This window comes from Spermophilus citellus (genome assembly GCF_964194105.1).
Source record: "Spermophilus citellus genome assembly, chromosome: 11".
In the NCBI taxonomy this organism is placed as follows: domain Eukaryota; kingdom Metazoa; phylum Chordata; class Mammalia; order Rodentia; family Sciuridae; genus Spermophilus; species Spermophilus citellus.
In genome coordinates this window covers 11772151-11790129 of record NC_138192.1, presented here as the reverse complement: position 1 = coordinate 11790129, position 17979 = coordinate 11772151, and positions in this window count along the sequence as shown.

Here is a 17979-nt window from a genome sequence, read left to right as displayed (position 1 = left end):
CCAGTCTCTGCTTAGGGCTACATCAATAGGAAAGAAACCATAGAGATAGAACTTGGAACTACATTATTGTGTCAAGTTTCAAAGAGCTAGCACAAACCGTGTTTGATTTACAGTTCCAACTACATGTATCCATATAGGAGAAAACAGAGAGAAACCTAAAAATTAAAACTGTTACTGCCAACGAATGGTTTAAACTAGAAGAACGAAATTTGGTGAGCCAAGTGGGATTGGGGTACTGATCATTACTGGAAAGTGTCATCAAGATTGGGTGAAAAAATGTGTGCTGAGATTTCAGGAAACTCGTAGTTTTTTGGAATCTTGGCAACCCCTTTCCGTGAAAGTGATTTGCGCCGGTCTCTGCTTAGGGCTACATCAATAGGAAACAAATCTAAGATAGAACTTGGAACTATTTTATTGTGTCAAGTTTCAAAGAGCTAGCACAAACCGTGTTTTATTTAGAGTTCCAACTACATGTATCCATATATGTGAAAACAGAGTGAAACCTAAAAATTAAAACTGTTACTGCCAACGAACGATTTAACCTAGAAGAATGAAATTTGGTGGGCCAAGTATGATTGGGGTACTGATCATTACCGGAAAGTGTCATCAAGATTGGGTGAAAAAATGTGTGCTGAGATTTCAGGAAACTCGTAGTTTTTTGGAAGCTTGGCAACCCCTTTTCATGAAAGTGATTTGCGCCAGTCTCTGCTTAGGGCTACATCAATAGGAAACAAACCATAGAGATAGAACTTGGAACTTCTTTATTGTGTCAAGTTTCAAAGAGCTAGCACAAACCGTGTTTGATTTAGAGTTCCAACTTCATGTATCCATATAGGAGAAAACAGAGTGAAACCTAAAAATTAAAACTGTTACTGCCATCGAACGGTTTAACCTAGAAGAACGAAATTTGGTGAGCCATGTGTTATTGGGGTACTGCTCATTACCTGAAAGTGTCATCAATATTGGGTGAAAAAATATGTGCTGATATGTCAGGAAACTCGTAGTTTTTTGGAATCTTGGCAACCCCTTTCCATGAAAGTGATTTGCACCGGTCTCTGCTTAGGGCTACATCAATAGGAAACAAACCGTAGAGATTGAACTTGGAACTGCTTTATTGTGTCAAGTTTCAAAGAGCTACCACAAACCGTGTTTGATTTAGAGTTCCAACTACATGTATCCATATAGGAGAAAACAGAGAGAAACCTAAAAATTAAAAATGTTACTGCCAACGAATGGTTTAAACTAGAAGAACGAAATTTGGTGAGCCAAGTGGGATTGGGGTACTGATCATTACCTGAAAGTGTCATCAAGATTGGGTGAAAAAATGTGTGCTGATATTTCAGGAACTCGTAGTTATTTGGAAGCATGGCAACCCCTTTCCTTGAAAGTGGTTTGCGCCGGTCTCTGCTTAGGGCTACATCAATACGAAACAAACCATAGAGATAGAACTTGGAACTACTTTATTGTGTCAAGTTTCAAAGAGCTAGCACAAACCGTGTTTGATTTAGAGTTCCAACTACATGTATCCATATAGGAGAAAACAGAGTGAAACCTAAAAATTAAAACTGTAACTGCCAACGAACGGTTTAACCTAGAAGAATGAAATTTGGTGAGCCAAGTGGGATTGGGGTAGTGATCATTACCTGAAAGTGTCATCAAGATTGGGTGAAAAAATGTGTGCAGAGATTTCAGGACTTGTAGTTTTTTGGAAACTTGGAAACCCCTACCATGAAAGTGATTTGCGCCAGTCTCTGCTTAGGGCTACATCAATAGGAAACAAACCATAGAGATAGAACTTGGAACTACTTTATTGTGTCAAGTTTCAAAGAGCTAGCACAAACCGTGTTTGATTTAGAGTTCCAACTACATGTATCCATATAGGAGAAAACAGAGTGAAACCTAAAAAATTAAAACTGTTACTGCCAATGAACGGTTTATCCTGGAAGAACGAAATTTGGTGAACCAAGTGGGATTGGCGTACTCATCATTACCTGAAAGTGTCATCAAGATTGGGTGAAAAAATGTGTGCTGAGATTAAAGGAAACTCCTAGTTTTTTGGAATCTTGGCAACCCCTTTCCATGAAAGTGATTTGCACCGGTCTCTGCTGAGGGCAACATCAATAGGAAACAAACCATAGAGATAGAACTTGGAACTAATTTATTGTGTCAAGTTTCAAGAGCTAGCACAAACCGTGTTTATTTAAAGTTCCAACTACATGTATCCATATAGGAGAAAACAGAGTGAAACCTAAAAATTAAAACTGTTACTGCCAACGAAAGGTTTAACCTAGAAGAACGAAATTTTGGGAGCCAAGTTGGATTGGGTACTGATCATTACCTGAAAGTGTCATCAAGATTGGGTGAAAAAATGTGTGCTGATATGTCATGAAACTCGTAGTTTTTTGGAAGCTTGGCAACCCCTTTCCGTGAAAGTGATTTGCGCCAGTCTCTGCTTAGGGCTACATCAATAGGAAAGAAACCATAGAGATAGAACTTGGAACTACATTATTGTGTCAATTTTCAAAGAGCTAGCACAAACCATGTTTGATTTACAGTTCCAACTACATGTATCCATATAGGAGAAAACAGAGTGAAACCTAAAAATTAAAACTGTTACTGCCAACGAATGGTTTAATCTTGAAGAACGAAATTTGGTGAGCCATGTGGGATTGGCGTACTGATCATTACCTGAAAGTGTCATCAAGATTGGGTGAAAAAATGTGTGCTGAGATTTCCGGAAACTCGTAGTTTTATGGAAGCTTGGCAACCTCTTTCCGTGAAAGTGATTTGCGCCAGTCTCGGCTTAGGCTTCATCAATAGGAAAAGAATCCATAGAGATAGAACTTGAAACTTCTTTATTGTGTCAAGTTTCAAAGAGCTAGCACAAACCGTGTTTGATTTAGAGTTCCAACTACATGTATCCATATAGGAGAAAACAGAGAAAAACCTAAAAATTAAAACTGTTACTGCCAACGAATGGTTTAAACTAGAAGAACGAAATTTGGTGAGCCAAGTGGGATTGGGGTACTGATCATTACCTGAAAGTGTCATCAAGATTGGGTGAAAAAATGTTTGCTGAGATTTCAGGAAACTCGTAGTTATTTGGAAGCATGGCAGCCCCTTTCCTTGAAAGTGATTTGCGCCGGTCTCTGCTTAGGGCTACATCAATACGAAACAAACCATAGAGATAGAACTTGGAACTACTTTATTGTGTCAAGTTTCAAAGAGCTAGCACAATCCCTGTTTGATTTAGAGTTCCAACTACATGTATCCATATAGGAGAAAACAGAGAAAAACCTAAAAATTAAAACTGTTACTGCCAACGAATGTTTTAACCTAGAAGAACGAAGTTTGGTGGGCCAATTGGGATTGGGGTACTGATCATTACCTGAAAGTGTCATCAAGATTGGGTGAAAAAATGTGTGCTGAGATTTCAGGATATCGTAGTTTTTTGGAAGCTTGGCAACCCCTTTCAGTGAAAGTGATTTGCGCCAGTCTCTGCTTAGGGCTACATCAAGAGGAAAGAAACCATAGAGATAGAACTTGGAACTACATTATTGTGTCAAGTTTCAAAGAGCTAGCACAAACCGTGTTTGATTTAGAGTTCCAACTACATGTATTTTAATAGGAGAAAAGAGAGTGAAACATAAAAATTAAAACTGTTACTGCCAACGAACAGTTTAACCTAGAAGAACGAAATTTGGTGAGCCAAGTGGAATTGGGTACTGATCATTACCTGAAAGTGTCATCAAGATTGGGTGAAAAAATGTGTGCTGATATGTCATGAAACTCGTAGTTTTTTGGAATCTTGGAAACCCCTTTCTATGAAAGTGATTTGCACCGGTCTCTGCTGAGGGCAACATCAATAGGAAACAAACCATAGAGATAGAACTTGGAACTAATTTATTGTGTCAAGTTTCAAAGAGCTAGCACAAACCGTGTTTGATTTAGAGTTCCAACTACATGTATCCATATAGGAGAAAAGAGAGTGAAACCTAAAAATTAAAACTCTTACTGCCAACGAACGGTTTAACCTAGAAGAACGAAATTTGGTGAGCCAAGTGGGATTGGGTACTGTTCATTACCTGAAAGTGTCATCAAGATTGGGTGAAAAAATATGTGCTGAGATTTCAGGAAAATCGTAGTTTTTTGGAAGCTTCCAACCCCTTTCCAAAAAAGTGATTTGTGCCGGTCTCTGCTTAGGGCTACATCAATAGCAAACAAACCATAGACATACAACTTGGAACTACAATATTGTGTCAAGTTTCAAAGAGCTAGCACAAACTGTGTTTGATTTACAGTTCCATCTACATGTATCCATATAAGAGAAAACAAAGAGAAACCTAAAAATTTAAACTGTTACTGCCAAAAAATGGTTTAACCTAGAAGAACGAAATTTGGTGAGCCAAGTGGGATTGAGGTACTGATCATTGCCTGAAAGTGTCATCAAGGTTGGGTGAAAAAATTTGTGCTGATATTTCAGAAAACTCCTAGTTTTTTGGAAGCTTGGCAACCCCTTTCCGTGAAAGTGATTTGCGCCAGTCTCTGCTTAGGGCTACATCAATAGGAAAGAAACCATAGAGATAGAACTTGGAACTACATTATTGTGTCAAGTTTCAAAGAGCTAGCACAAACCGTGTTTGATTTACAGTTCCAACTACATGTATCCATATAGGAGAAAACAGAGAGAAACCTAAAAATTAAAACTGTTACTGCCAACGAATGGTTTAAACTAGAAGAACGAAATTTGGTGAGCCAAGTGGGATTGGGGAACTGATCATTACCTGAAAGTGTCATCAAGATTGGGTTTAAAAATGTGTGCTGAGGTTTCAGGAAACTCGTAGTTATTTGGAAGCATGGCAACCCCTTTCCTTTAAAGTGGTTTGCGCAGGTCTCTGCTTAGGGCTACATGAATAGGAAACAAACCATAGAGATAGAACTTGGAACTAATTTATTGTGTCAAGTTTCAAAGAGCTAGCACAAACCATGTTTGATTTAGAGTTCCAACTACATGTATCCATATAGGAGAAAACAGAGTGAAACCTAAAAAATTAAAACTGTTACTGCCAACGAACGATTTAACCTAGAAGAATGAAATTTGGTGGGCCAAGTGTGATTGGGGTACTGATCATTACCGGAAAGTGTCATCAAGTTTGGGTGAAAAAATGTGTGCTGAGATTTCAGGAAACTCGTAGTTTTTTGGAAGCTTGGCAACCTCTTTCCGTGAAAGTGATTTGCGCCATTCTCGGCTTAGGGCTTCATCAATAGGAAAAGAAACCATAGAGATAGAACTTGAAACTTCTTTATTGTGTCAAGTTTCAAAGAGGTAGCACAAACCGTGTTTGATTTAGAGTTCCAACTACATGTATTTTAATAGGAGAAAAGAGAGTGAAACATAAAAATTAAAACTTTTACTGCCAAAGAACAGTTTAACCTAGAAGAACGAAATTTGGAGAGCCAAGTAGAATTGGGTACTGATCATTACCTAAAAGTGTCATCAAGATTGGGTGAAAAAATGTGTGCTGATATGTCATGAAACTCGTAGTTTTTTGGAATCTTGGCAACCCCTTTCCATGAAAGTGATTTGCACCGGTCTCTGCTTAGGGCTACATCAATAGGAAACAAACCATAGAGATAGAACTTGGAACTAATTTATTGTGTCAAGTTTCAAAGAGCTAGCACAAACCGTGTTTGATTTAGAGTTCCAACTACATGTATCCATATAGGAGAAAACAGAGTGAAACCTAAAAATTAAAACTCTTACTGCCAACAAACGGTTTAACCTAGAAGAACGAAATTTGCTGAGCCAAGTGGGATTGGGTACTGATCATTACCTGAAAGTGTCATCAAGATTGGGTGAAAAAATATGTGCTGAGATTTCAGGAAAATCGTAGTTTTTTGGAAGCTTCCAACCCCTTTCCAAAAAAGTGATTTGTGCCGGTCTCTGCTTAGGGCTACATCAATAGCAAACAAACAATAGACATAGAACTTGGAACTACATTATTGTGTCAAGTTTCAAAGAGCTAGCACAAACCGTGTTTGATTTACAGTTCCATCTACATGTATCCATATAGGAGAAAACAGAGAGAAACCTAAAAATTTAAACTGTTACTGCCAACAAACGGTTTAACCTAGAAGAACGAAATTTGGTGAGCCAAGTGGGATTGAGGTACTGATCATTGCCTGAAAGTGTCGTCAAGGTTGGGTGAAAAAATGTGTGCTGATATTTCAGAAAACTCCTAGTTTTTTGGAAGCTTGGCAACCCCTTTCCGTGAAAGTGATTTGCGCCAGTCTCTGCTTAGGGCTACATCAATAGGAAAGAAACCATAGAGATAGAACTTGGAACTACATTATTGTGTCAAGTTTCAAAGAGCTAGCACAAACCGTGTTTGATTTACAGTTCCAACTACATGTATCCATATAGGAGAAAACAGAGAGAAACCTAAAAATTAAAACTGTTACTGCCAACGAATGGTTTAAACTAGAAGAACGAAATTTGGTGAGCCAAGTGGGATTGGGGAACTGATCATTACCTGAAAGTGTCATCAAGATTGGGTTTAAAAATGTGTGCTGAGGTTTCAGGAAACTCGTAGTTATTTGGAAGCATGGCAACCCCTTTCCTTTAAAGTGGTTTGCGCAGGTCTCTGCTTAGGGCTACATGAATAGGAAACAAACCATAGAGATAGAACTTGGAACTACTTTATTGTGTCAAGTTTCAAAGAGCTAGCACAAACCATGTTTGATTTAGAGTTCCAACTACATGTATCCATATAGGAGAAAACAGAGTGAAACCTAAAAAATTAAAACTGTTACTGCCAACGAACGGTTTAACCTGGAAGAACGAAATTTGGTGAACCAAGTGGGATTGGGGTACTGATCATTACCGGAAAGTGTCATCAAGATTGGGTGAAAAAATGTGTGCTGAGATTTCAGGAAACTCGTAGTTTTTTGGAAGCTTGGCAACCCCTTTCCGTGAAAGTGATTTGCACCGGTCTCTGCTTAGGGCTACATCAATAGGAAACAAATCTAAGATAGAACTTGGAACTATTTTATTGTGTCAAGTTTCAAAGAGCTAGCACAAACAGTGTTTTATTTAGAGTTCCAACTACATGTATCCATATATGTGAAAACAGAGTGAAACCTAAAAATTAAAACTGTTACTGCCAACGAACGATTTAACCTAGAAGAATGAAATTTGGTGGGCCAAGTGTGATTGGGGTACTGATCATTACCGGAAAGTGTCATCAAGATTGGGTGAAAAAATGTGTGCTGATATGTCATGAAACTTGTAGTTTTTTGGAATCTTGGCAACCCCTTTTCATGAAAGTGATTTGCGCCAGTCTCTGCTTAGGGCTACATCAATAGGAAACAAACCATAGAGATAGAACTTGGAACTTCTTTATTGTGTCAAGTTTCAAAGAGCTAGCACAAACCGTGTTTGATTTAGAGTTCCAACTTCATGTATCCATATAGGAGAAAACAGAGTGAAACCTAAAAATTAAAACTGTTACTGCCATCGAACGGTTTAACCTAGAAGAACGAAATTTGGTGAGCCATGTGTTATTGGGGTACTGCTCATTACCTGTAAGTGTCATCAAGATTGGGTGAAAAAATATGTGCTGATATGTCAGGAAACTCATAGTTTTTTGGAATCTTGGCAACCCCTTTCCATGAAAGTGATTTGCACCGGTCTCTGCTTAGGGCTACATCAATAGGAAACAAACCGTAGAGATTGAACTTGGAACTGCTTTATTGTGTCAAGTTTCAAAGAGCTACCACAAACCGTGTTTGATTTAGAGTTCCAACTACATGTATCCATATAGGAGAAAACAGAGAGAAACCTAAAAATTAAAACTGTTACTGCCAACGAATGGTTTAAACTAGAAGAACGAAATTTGGTGAGCCAAGTGGCATTGGGGTACTGATCATTACCTGAAAGTGTCATCAAGATTGGGTAAAAAAATGTGTGCTGAGATTTCAGGTAACTCGTAGTTTTTTCGAAGCTTGGCAACCCCTTTCCATGAAAGTGTTTTGCGCTGGTCCTCGCTTAGGGCTACATCAATAGGAAACAAACCATAGAGATAGAACTTGGAACTACTTTATTGTGTCAAGTTTCAAATAGGTAGCACAAACCGTGTTGGATTTAGAGTTCCAACAACATGTATCCATATAGGAGAAAACAGAGTGAAACCTAAAAATTTAAACTGTTACTGCCAACGAGAGGTTTTACCTAGAATAACAAAATTTGGTGAGCCAAGTGGGATTGGGGTACTGATCATTACCTGAAAGTCTCATCAAGATTGGGTGAAAAAATGTGTGCTGAGATTTCAGGAAACTCGTAGTTTTTTGGAAGCTTGGCAACCCCTTTCCATGCAAATGATTTGTGCAAGTCTCTGCTTAGGGCTACATCAATAGGAAAAAAAAAACCGTAGAGATAGAACTTGGAACTACTTTATTGTGTCAAGTTTCAAAGAGCTAGCACAAACCGTGTTTGATTTAGAGTTCCAACTACATGTATCCATATAGGAGAAAACAGAGTGAAACCTAAATATTCAAACTGTTACTGCCATCGAAAGGTTTAACCTATAAGAACGAAATTTGGTGAGCCAAGTGGTATTGGGGTACTGATCATTACCTGAAAGTGTCATCAAGATTGGGTGAAAAAATGTGTGCTGAGATTTAAGGAAACTCGTAGTTTTTTGGAAGCTTGGCAACCCCTTTCCATGAAAGTGATTTACCCCAGTCTATGCTTAGGGCTACATCAATAGGAAACAAACCATAGAGATTGAACTTGGAACTACTTTATTGTGTCAAGTTTCCAAGAGCTAGCACAAACCGTGTTTGATTTAGAGTTCCAACTACATGTATCCATATAGGAGAAAACAGAGTGAAACCTAAAAATTAAAACTGTTACTGCCATCGAACGGTTTATCCTAGAAGAACGAACTTTGGTGAGCCAAGTGGTACTGCGGTACTGATCATTACCTAAAAGTGTCATCAATATTGGGTGAAAAAATGTGTGCTGTGCTGTCAGGAAACTCGTAGTTTTTTGGAAGCTTGGCAACTCCTTTCCATGAAAGTGATTTGTGCCGGTCTCTTCTTAGGGCTACATCAATAGGAAACAAACCATAGAGATAGAACGTGGAACTACTTTATTGTGTCAAGTTTCAAAGCGCTAGCACAAACCGTCTTTGATTTAGAGTTCCAACTACATGTATCCATATAGGAGAAAACAGAGTGAAATCTAAAAATTAAAACTGTTACTGCCAACGAACGGTTTAACCTAGAGGAACGAAATTTGGTGAGCCAAGTGGGATTGGGGTACTGATCATTACCTGAAAGTGTCATCAAGATTGGGTGAAAAAACGTGTGCTGAGACTTCTAGAAACTCGTAGTTTTTTGGAAGCTTGGCAACCCCTTTTCATGAAAGTGATTTGCGCAGGTCTCTGCTTAGGGCTACATCAATAGGAAACAAACCATAGAGAGTGAACTCGGTACTACTTTATTGTGTCAAGTTTCAAAGAGCTAGCACAAACCATGTTTGATTTAGAGTTCCAACTACATGTATCCATATAGGAGAAAACAGAGTGAAACCTAAAAATTAAAACTGTTACTGCCAACGAACGGTTTAACCTAGAAGAACGAAATTTGGTGAGCCAACTTGGATTGGGTACTGATCATTACCTGAAAGTGTCATCAAGATTGGGTGAAAAAATGTGTGCTGAGATTTCAGGAAACTTGTAGTTTTTTGAAAGCTTGGCAACCCCTTTCCATGAAAGTGATTTGGCCGGTCTCTGCTTAGGGCTACATCAACTGGAAAAAAAACGTAGAGATAGAACTTGGAACTACTTTATTGTGTCAAGTTTCAAAGAGCTAGCACAAACCGTGTTTGATTTAGAGTTCCAACTACATGTATCCATATAAGGAGAAAACAGAGTGAAACCTAAAAATTAAAACTGTTACTGTCAACGAACGGTTTAACCTAGAAGAAGGAAATTTGGTGAGCCAAGTGAGATTAGGGTACTGATCATTACCTGAAAGTGTCATCAAGATTGGGTAAAAAAATGTGTGCTGAGATTTCAGGTAACTCATAGTTTTTTGGAAGCTTGGCAACCCCTTTCAATGAAAGTGTTTTGCGCTGGTCTTCGCTTAGGGCTACATCAATAGGAAACAAACCATAGAGATAGAACTTGGAACTACTTTATTGTATCAAGTTTAAAAGAGCTAGCACAAACCGTGTTTGATTTAGAGTTCCAACTACATGTATCCATATAGGAGAAAACAGAGTGAAACCTAAAAATTTAAACTGTTACTGCCAACGAACGGTTTAAACTAGAAGAACGAAATTTGGTGAGCCAAGTGGGATTAGGGTACTGATCATTACCTGAAAGTGTCATCAAGATTGGGTAAAAAAATGTGTGCTGAGATTTCAGGAAACTCGTAGTTTTTTGGAAGCTTGGCTACCCCATTCCATGAAAGGGATTTGTGCCGGTCTCTCCTTAGGGCTACATCAATAGGAAACAAACCATAGAGATAGAACTTGGAACTACTTTATTGTGTCAAATTTCAAAGAGCTAGCACAAACCATGTTTGATTTAGAGATCCAACTACATGTATCCATATAGGAGAAAACACAGTGAAACCTAAAAATTACAACTGTTACTGCCAACGAACGGTTTAACCTAGAAGAACGAAATTTGGTGAGCCAAGTGGGATTGGGGTACTGATCATTACCTGAAAGTGTCATCAAGATTGTGTAAAAAAATGTGTGCTGAGATTTCAGGAAACTCATAGTTTTTTGGAAGCTTGGCAACCCCTTTCCATGAAAGTGATATGCGCCGTTCTCTGCTTAGTGCTATGTCAATAGGAAACAAACCGTAGAGATAGAACATGGAACTACTTTATTGTGTCAAGTTTCAAAGAGCTAGCACAAACCGTGTTTGATTTAGAGTTCCACCTACATGTATCCACATAGGAGAAAACAGAGTGAAACCTAAAAATTAAAACTGTTACTGCCAACGAACGGTTTAACCTAGAAGAACGAAATTTGTTGAGCCAACTGGGATTGGCGTACTGATCATTACCTGAAAGTCTCATCAAGATTGGATGAAAAAATGTGTGCTGAGATTTCAGGAAACTGGTAGTTTTTTGGAAGCTTGGCAACCCCTTTTCATGAAAGTGATTTGCGCCGGTCTCTACATAGGGCTACGTCAATACGAAACAAACCGTAGAGATAGATCTTGGAACTACTTTATTGTGTCAAGTTTCAAAGAGCTAGCACAAACCGTGTTTGATTTAGAGTTCCAACTACATGTATCCATATAGGAGAAAACAGAGTGAAACCTAAAAATTAAAACTGTTACTGCCAACGAACGGTTTAACCTAGAAGAACGAAATTTGGTGAGCCAACTTGGATTGGGTACTGATCATTACCTGAAAGTGTCATCAAGATTGGGTGAAAAAATGTGTGCTGAGATTTCAGGAAACTCGTAGTTTTTTGGAAGCTTGGCAACACCTTTCCATGAAAGTGATTTACGCCGGTCTCTGCTTAGGGCTACATCAACAGGAAACAAACCATAGAGATAGAACTTGGAACTTCTTTATTGTGTCAAGTTTCAAAGAGCTAGCACAAACCGTGTTTGATTTAGAGTTCCAACTACATGTATCCATATAGGAGAAAACAGAGTGAAACTTAAAAATTAAAACTGTTACTGCCATTGAACGGTTTAACCTAGAAGAACGAAATTTGGTGAGCCAAGTGGGATTGGGGTACTGATCATTACCTGAAAGTGTCATCAAGATTGGGTGAAAAAATGTGTGCTGAGATTTCAGGAAACTGGTAGTTTTTTGGAAGCTTGGCAACCCCTTTTCATTAAAGTGATTTGCGCCGGTCTCTACTTAGGGCTACATCAATACGAAACAAACCGTAGAGATAGAACTTGGAACTACTTTATTGTGTCAAGTTTCAAAGAGGTAGCACAAACCGTGTTTGATTTAGAGTTCCAACTACATGTATCCATATAGGAGAAAACAGAGTGAAACCTAAAAATTAAAACTGTTACTGCCATCGAAAGGTTTAACCTATAAGAACGAAATTTGGTGAGCCAAGTGGTATTGGGGTACTGATCATTACCTGAAAGTGTCATCAAGATTGGGTGAAAAAATGTGTGCTGAGATTTAAGGAAACTCGTAGGTTTTTTGGAAGCTTGGCAACCCCTTTCCATGAAAGTGATTTACCCCAGTCTATGCTTAGGGCTACATCAATAGGAAACAAGCCATAGAGATTGAACTTGGAACTACTTTATTGTGTCAAGTTTCCAAGAGCTAGCACAAACCGTGTTTGATTTAGAGTTCCAACTACATGTATCCATATAGGAGAAAACAGAGTGAAACCTAAAAATTAAAACTGTTACTGCCATCGAACGGCTTATCCTAGAAGAACGAAATTTGGTGAGCCAAGTGGTACTGCGGTACTGATCATTACCTAAAAGTGTCATCAATATTGGGTGAAAAAATGTGTGCTGAGATGTCAGGAAACTCGTAGTTTTTTGGAAGCTTGGCAACTCCTTTCCATGAAAGTGATTTGCGCCGGTCTCTTCTTAGGGCTACATCAATAGGAAACAAACCATAGAGATAGAACTTGGAACTACTTTATTGTGTCAAGTTTCAAAGAGCTAGCACAAACCGTGTTTGATTTAGAGTTCCAACTACATGTATCCATATAGGAGAAAACAGAGTGAAATCTAAAAATTAAAACTGTTACTGCCAACGAACGGTTTAACCTAGAAGAACGAAATTTGGTGAGCCAACTTGGATTGGGTACTGATCATTACCTGAAAGTGTCATCAAGATTGGGTGAAAAAATGTGTGCTGAGATTTCAGGAAACTTGTAGTTTTTTGAAAGCTTGGCAACCCCTTTCCATGAAAGTGATTTGGCCGGTCTCTGCTTAGGGCTACATCAACTGGAAAAAGAACGTAGAGATAGAACTTGGAACTACTTTATTGTGTCAAGTTTCAAAGAGCTAGCACAAACCGTGTTTGATTTAGAGTTCCAACTACATGTATCCATATAGGAGAAAACAGAGTGAAACCTAAAAATTAAAACTGTTTCTGCCAACGAACTGTTTAACCTAGAAGAATGAAATTTGGTGAGCCAAGTGGGATTAGGGTACTTTTCATTACCTGAAAGTGTCATCAAGATGGGGTAAAAAAATGTGTGCAGAGATTTCAGGTAACTCGTAGTTTCTTGGAAGCTTGGCAACCCCTTTCCATGAAAGTGATTTGCGCTGGTCTTCGCTTAGGGCTACATCAATAGAAAACAAACCATAGAGATAGAACTTGGAACTACTTTATTGTTTCAAGTTTCAAAGAGCTAGCACAAACCGTGTTTGTTTTAGAGTTCCAACTACATGTATCCATATATGAGAAAACAGAGTGTAACCTAAAAATTAAAACTGTTACTGTCAACGAACGGTTTAACCTAGAAGAACGAAATTTGGTGAGCCAAGTGAGATTAGGGTACTGATCATTACCTGAAAGTGTCATCAAGATTGGGTAAAAAAATGTGTGCTGAGATTTCAGGTAACTCGTAGTTTTTTGGAAGCTTGGCAACCCCTTTCCATGAAAGTGTTTTGCGCTGGTCTTCGCTTAGGGCTACATCAATAGGAAACAAACCATAGAGATAGAACTTGGAACTACTTAATTGTGTCAAGTTTCAAATAGGTAGCACAAACCGTGTTTGATTTAGAGTTCCAACTACATGTATCCATATAGGAGAAAACAGAGTGAAACCTAAAAATTAAAACTGTTACTGCCATCGAACGGTTTATCCTAGAAGAACGAACTTTGGTGAGCCAAGTGGTACTGCAGTACTGATCATTACCTAAAAGTGTCATCAATATTGGGTGAAAAAATGTGTGCTGTGCTGTCAGGAAACTCGTAGTTTTTTGGAAGCTTGGCAACTCCTTTCCATGAAAGTGATTTGCGCCGGTCTCTTCTTAGGGCTACATCAATAGGAAACAAACCATAGAGATAGAACTTGGAACTACTTTATTGTGTCAAGTTTCAAAGAGCTAGCACAAACCGTGTTTGATTTAGAGTTCCAACTACATGTATCCATATAGGAGAAAACAGAGTGAAATCTAAAAATTAAAACTGTTACTGCCAACGAACGGTTTAACCTAGAGGAACGAAATTTGGTGAGCCAAGTGGGATTGGGGTACTGATCATTACCTGAAAGTGTCATCAAGATTGGGTGAAAAAACGTGTGCTGAGACTTCTGGAAACTCGTAGTTTTTGGAAGCTTGGCAACCCCTTTTCATGAAAGTGATTTGCGCAGGTCTCTGCTTAGGGCTACATCAATAGGAAACAAACCATAGAGAGTGAACTCGGTACTACTTTATTGTGTCAAGTTTCAAAGAGCTAGCACAAACCACGTTTGATTTAGAGTTCCAACTACATGTATCCATATAGGAGAAAACAGAGTGAAACCTAAAAATTAAAACTGTTACTGCCAACGAACGGTTTAACCTAGAAGAACGAAATTTGGTGAGCCAACTTGGATTGGGTACTGATCATTACCTGAAAGTGTCATCAAGATTTGGTGAAAAAATGTGTGCTGAGATTTCAGGAAACTTGTAGTTTTTTGAAAGCTTGGCAACCCCTTTCCATTAAAGTGATTTGGCCGGTCTCTGCTTAGGGCTACATCAACTGGAAAAAAAACGTAGAGATAGAACTTGGAACTACTTTATTGTGTCAAGTTTCAAAGAGCTAGCACAAACCGTGTTTGATTTAGAGTTCCAACTACATGTATCCATATAAGGAGAAAACAGAGTGAAACCTAAAAATTAAAACTGTTACTGTCAACGAACGGTTTAACCTACAAGAACGAAATTTGGTGAGCCAAGTGAGATTAGGGTACTGATCATTACCTGAAAGTGTCATCAAGATTGGGTAAAAAAATGTGTGCTGAGATTTCAGGTAACTCGTAGTTTTTTGGAAGCTTGGCAACCCCTTTCAATGAAAGTGTTTTGCGCTGGTCTTCGCTTAGGGCTACATCAATAGGAAACAAACCATAGAGATAGAACTTGGAACTACTTTATTGTATCAAGTTTCAAAGAGCTAGCACAAACCGTGTTTGATTTAGAGTTCCAACTACATGTATCCATATAGGAGAAAACAGAGTGAAACCTAAAAATTTAAACTGTTACTGCCAACGAACGGTTTAAACTAGAAGAACGAAATTTGGTGAGCCAAGTGGGATTAGGGTACTGATCATTACCTGAAAGTGTCATCAAGATTGGGTAAAAAAATGTGTGCTGAGATTTCAGGAAACTCGTAGTTTTTTGGAAGCTTGGCTACCCCATTCCATGAAAGGGATTTGCGCCGGTCTCTCCTTAGGGCTACATCAATAGGAAACAAACCATAGAGATAGAACTTGGAACTACTTTATTGTGTCAAATTTCAGAGAGCTAGCACAAACCATGTTTGATTTAGAGATCCAACTACATGTATCCATATAGGAGAAAACACAGTGAAACCTAAAAATTTCAACTGTTACTGCCAACGAACGGTTTAACCTAGAAGAACGAAATTTGGTGAGCCAAGTGGGATTGGGGTACTGATCATTACCTGAAAGTGTCATCAAGATTGTGTAAAAAAATGTGTGCTGAGATTTCAGGAAACTCATAGTTTTTTGGAAGCTTGGCAACCCCTTTCCATTAAAGTGATATGCGCCGTTCTCTGCTTAGTGCTATGTCAATAGGAAACAAACCGTAGAGATAGAACATGGAACTACTTTATTATGTCAAGTTTCAAAGAGCTAGCACAAACCGTGTTTGATTTAGAGTTCCACCTACATGTATCCACATAGGAGAAAACAGAGTGAAACCTAAAAATTAAAACTGTTACTGCCAACGAACGGTTTAACCTAGAAGAACGAAATTTGTTGAGCCAACTGGGATTGGCGTACTGATCATTACCTGAAAGTGTCATCAAGATTGGGTGAAAAAATGTGTGCTGAGATTTCAGGAAACTGGTAGTTTTTTGGAAGCTTGGCAACCCCTTTTCATGAAAGTGATTTGCGCCGGTCTCTACTTAGGGCTACGTCAATACGAAACAAACCGTAGAGATAGATCTTGGAACTACTTTATTGTGTCAAGTTTCAAAGAGCTAGCACAAACCGTGTTTGATTTAGAGTTCCAACTACATGTATCCATATAGGAGAAAACAGAGTGAAACCTAAAAATTTAAACTGTTTCTGCCAACGAACGGTTTAACCTGGAAGAACGAAGTTTGGTGAGCCAAGTGGGATTGGGGTACTGATCATTACCTGAAAGTGTCATCAAGATTGGTTGAAAAAATGTGTGCTGAGATTTCAGGAAACTCGTAGTTTTTTGGAAGCTTGGCAACACCTTTCCATGAAAGTGATTTACGCCGGTCTCTGCTTAGGGCTACATCAATAGGAAACAAACCATAGAGATAGAACTTGGAACTTCTTTATTGTGTCAGGTTTCAAAGAGCTAGCGCAAACCGTGTTTGATTTAGAGTTCCAACTACATGTATCCATATAGGAGAAAACAGAGTGAAACCTAAAAATTAAAACTGTTACTGCCAACGAACGGTTTAACCTAGAAGAACGTAATTTGGGGAGCCAAGTGGGATTGGGGTACTGATCATTACCTGAAAGTGTCATCAAGATTGGGTGAAAAAATGTGTGCTGAGATTTCAGGAAACTGGTAGTTTTTTGGAAGCTTGGCAACCCCTTTTCATTAAAGTGATTTGCGCCGGTCTCTACTTAGGGCTACATCAATACGAAACAAACCGTAGAGATAGAACTTGGAACTACTTTATTGTGTCAAGTTTCAAAGAGGTAGCACAAACCGTGTTTGATTTAGAGTTCCAACTACATGTATCCATATAGGAGAAAACAGAGTGAAACCTAAAAATTAAAACTGTTACTGCCATCGAAAGGTTTAACCTATAAGAACGAAATTTGGTGAGCCAAGTGGTATTGGGGTACTGATCATTACCTGAAAGTGTCATCAAGATTGGGTGAAAAAATGTGTGCTGAGATTTAAGGAAACTCGTAGGTTTTTTGGAAGCTTGGCAACCCCTTTCCATGAAAGTGATTTACCCCAGTCTATGCTTAGGGATACATCCATAGGAAACAAACCATAGAGATTGAACTTGGAACTACTTTATTGTGTCAAGTTTCCAAGAGCTAGCACAAACCGTGTTTGATTTAGAGTTCCAACTACATGTATCCATATAGGAGAAAACAGAGTGAAACCTAAAAATTAAAACTGTTACTGCCATCGAACGGTTTATCCTAGAAGAACGAAATTTGGTGAGCCAAGTGGTACTGCGGTACTGATCATTACCTAAAAGTGTCATCAATATTGGGTGAAAAAATGTGTGCTGAGATGTCAGGAAACTGGTAGTTTTTTGGAAGCTTGGCAACTCCTTTCCATGAAAGTGATTTGCGCCGGTCTCTTCTTAGGGCTACATCAATAGGAAACAAACCATAGAGATAGAACTTGGAACTACTTTATTGTGTCAAGTTTCAAAGAGCTAGCACAAACCGTGTTTGATTTAGAGTTCCAACTACATGTATCCATATAGGAGAAAACAGAGTGAAATCTAAAAATTAAAACTGTTACTGCCAACGAACGGTTTAACCTAGAGGAACGAAATTTGGTGAGCCAAGTGGGATTGGGGTACTGATCATTACCTGAAAGTGTCATCAAGTTTGGGTGAAAAAACGTGTGCTGAGACTTCTGGAAACTCGTAGTTTTTTGGAAGCTTGGCAACCCCTTTTCATGAAAGTGATTTGCGCAGGTCTCTGCTTAGGGCTACATCAATAGGAAACAAACCATAGAGAGAGAACTCGGTACTACTTTATTGTGTCAAGTTTCAAAGACCTAGCACAAACCATGTTTGATTTAGAGTTCCAACTACATGTATCCATATAGGAGAAAA